Consider the following 3,485-nt stretch of genomic DNA (forward strand, 5'->3'; position numbering starts at 1 on the left):
CACCGGACCCTATAGGGTTTGGTCTGGGTTGGGTCTGAGTAAATCCGACCCATTGACATCTCTAATCACAGCTATAACTTTATGATAGAGAGTATTTTTTTTGGCACCTGATGAGGAACATTTTACAAATTCATTACAATTGACCAAAGACTGGATGGTGAGCACGATCCATCATGTACGAGTGATATTGAAACCCAAGCAATTCAACGGAGGGCCATTTAGAAAAATCGAGTACCCACCACTCGGCACGTTGTGATTTAAGTGAAGTTGTTTTTCTAAGTTCTATCTTCTTAACATGACAATGTTTCTTGTCTCTTGACTTAAATGAAGTCAGCAACATGTTGGCGACCTTAGCACGGGATTAACAATAATTTCATATTACGTTAAGTTACCAATTAACAGTTTTCTTACTCTTTTTTTTGGGGGAACATTTTTTCTTGTTCTTAATCAGAGAGAGAGAGAGAGAGAGTCATTCAACATTACCAAAATACATCCAACAGAGTATTGGATGAGAGAGGAGGGAGAGAGAGAGTAGTAAATTACCAATTAACAGTTTTTTATTCTTATTTTTTTGGGGAAACAGTCTTGTTCTTAATATGAGAGAGAGAGAGATGTTTTTGTAATGTGGTTTTAGAGGGCAGTGATCCCTCCAAAACTGTGTTTTAAATGGGCTTTAGAGTATTTTAAGTTTTTCTTCGGAATTCTAACCAAGAAGACTGTCAGATTTTTGAAATCGAACGTGGATAGAAGGAGATGGACACGCACGAGAGAGAGAGAGAGAGAGAGAGAGTCAAGGAAATTAAGGAGAAACAAAGGAGAAACCTGAAGTTCTTTCCAATTCAGTGCTCTCTCTCTCTCATGGAGCAGCATCGCCATTCAGGAATTTGGTGATAAAACAGAGAAGGGTTTTGCTTTTCTTGCAGATCGAAGACGTGGGTATCCATCGGATTCTCCACTGGGGGAAGCTAAGCCACTCGCCCGATTGGGAGACATGGGGGTTTCTTGATGATTCAGTATTTAGGGAGGGAAGAGAGAGAAAGAGAGGCGCACAACCACCATCTCCGAGTCTGATCCTGCGGAGGGAGAGGGATGACTCCTTCCGTGCATGATAACTTCCCTTCGACGCCGGGGAAGGTGAAGATCGACCGGTCCCATCACGGCCTCGCCCGCCAATTCAATCGATTGGTCACCTCTCTGTCCTCCCCCTGTCTCTTCTGGTTCTTGTTCTTCTCCGTCTCCATCCTCTTCCTCCTATCGAGGAAGGCCGCCTTTTTCAACGACACCAACTCTAACAACGCTCTTCTGGTTCAATCATCGTCTTCTTGGGAGGGCCCCAATTGGGAGAAACAGGTGAGGAAGTCGTGCCAGAGGAAGAGGAGCGACGGATTGATCGTTCTGGTCACCGGCGGCGCCGGATTCATCGGCACCCACGTCTCCCTCGCCCTCAAGAAGCGTGGCGACGGCCTCGTCGGCCTCGACAACTTCAACTCCTACTACGACCCATCGCTCAAGCGAGCCCGTCAGGCTCTGCTCAACAAGCACGGCGTCTTCGTCGTCGACGGCGACGTCAACGACGCCGCGCTACTCGCGAAGCTCTTCGATGTCGTCCCCTTCACCCATGTGATGCACTTCGCCGCGCAGGCCGGCGTCCGCTACGCCGTCGATAACCCCTCCTCCTACGTTCGCAGCAACGTCGCCGGGCTCGTCACTCTCCTGGAGGCCTGCAAATCGGTGAACCCGCAACCGGCATTCGTGTGGGCGTCGTCGAGCTCGGTCTATGGGCTCAATGTGAAGGTCCCCTTTACCGAATCCGATCGAACCGATCGGCCGGCGAGCCTGTACGCGGCGACGAAATTACTCATGTCTATAACCATATCTATGGTTTATCCATCACCGGCCTTCGGTTCTTCACCGTTTATGGCCCCTGGGGCCGGCCAGACATGGCCTACTTCTTCTTCACTCGCAACATTCTGCAGGGGAAGAAAATTGTGGTTTATTGGCGGAAAGATCACCGGGAAATCTCGCGGGATTTTACCTACATTGATGATGTAGTGCGCGGGTGCGTAGCTGCGCTCGACAAGGCCGGAAAGAGCACCGGCAGCGGCGGAAAGAAGAAGGGGAAGGCCGACTACAAGATATACAATCTAGGGAATACGTCACCACTTGGGGTGCCAATGCTGGTGAACATACTAGAGCGTCACCTGAAGGTGAAAGCCAGGAAGAATGTGGTGGAAATGCCTGCGAACGGCGACGTGCCGTTCACGCACGCGAACGTCACGCTTGCGAGGTTAGAGCTCGGTTACATGCCTACTACTGATCTGCAGACAGGGTTGAAGAAGTTTCTAAGGTGGTACCTGGATTACTATGGCTATGGATATAACACTAAGAGCATTGTTCACCACCACTACCGTAGCAACAAACAACAACAATAGCAATCGTATTTGGATTTGGATTCTTGATTGAATTAGACAAATTCTTTGCTTTTTTCTCTTTATTGCTTAGATTATCTTGTGTTCTTTCTTCGATTTATGTACTTGATTCTACTGCAATCCTTGCTGATTCTGTCTCAAATTTCTTTTCTTATTTTCGTTCTTATGTGCATTCTCTGCCATCATGTACACTCTGTATAGTTGGTGTTTCTTCTTGTTATTGTTACCTGCTATAACCGTTTGTTTTGAACACTTTGGTTCTATTGATGTGAATTGAGGTGCCATCAGAGAAGGTGGGAGTTATCATGTACAGTTTCTTGGTGTTGCTTCTTCTTCATGGAGAATAAATATGCTTTGCTTGGAAGGTGAGAATTGTAATGATGATATTTGTTGATGGTTGGTATGTAATAACTTTGGAAAGTGGTTTCAGACCCATGTGAGTTTTTCTTTTGCATTTTCATTTCAATTAATTGGAATGGGACCACAGCAGAGTATGCCTGAGATTTGAGTTGGTATATGGAACAATTCCCTTGATGTGTTGCCTTGCTCTTGGACATGTTCTTTTGCTTTTATTCAAACAGTTTGATTACTTTCTTATACTCCCAAGTTTCTGACCTTTCCCTTTGTTGAATGATTCATTCTGTGTAATGGTTTTACTTTTTATGTTTCCTTGTTGAGGATGTTGAAAGAGAATCCCACAATGTAATTGCTGACATCAATATTAGCAAAAAAAATGGAAGAAACAGAAAAAGAAACAAATTAGAATTTTTGATTTTTTAATGATTTATTTTGAAAATACAAAATTTTAAAGCCCGACTCAGAATCGTTCAATTCAATTCAATTCTGGATCACATAGGGACACGTTTGCTTGACCCCTTGTGAGAATGAGTCTCACGTTTGTGCGAGAATGATTCTCACAAGACCCACTTTCTCATTGTCATTGCAAAACGTGAGAAAGTGGGGCTGTGAGAGAATGAGTCAAATTGATTCATTATCACGAGGTGGGGGTGGCTCCTGATTAGGGCTGGGAAACGAACCGTGCAGCTTGAGGTTTGG

At 45.3% G+C, this 3,485-nt stretch overlaps 1 pseudogene; it reads left to right on the top strand.

The window, feature by feature from the left end:
* Positions 1 to 1,089: 1,089 nt before the first annotated feature.
* On the top strand, positions 1,090 to 2,462 carry LOC149836688 (UDP-glucuronate 4-epimerase 1 pseudogene; annotated as a pseudogene).
* The last annotated feature ends 1,023 nt before the right edge of the window (positions 2,463 to 3,485 follow it).

This window comes from Nuphar pumila, chromosome 5 (assembly GCF_984573655.1).
Source record: "Nuphar pumila chromosome 5, dmNupPumi1.hap1.1, whole genome shotgun sequence".
Taxonomy (NCBI): domain Eukaryota; kingdom Viridiplantae; phylum Streptophyta; class Magnoliopsida; order Nymphaeales; family Nymphaeaceae; genus Nuphar; species Nuphar pumila.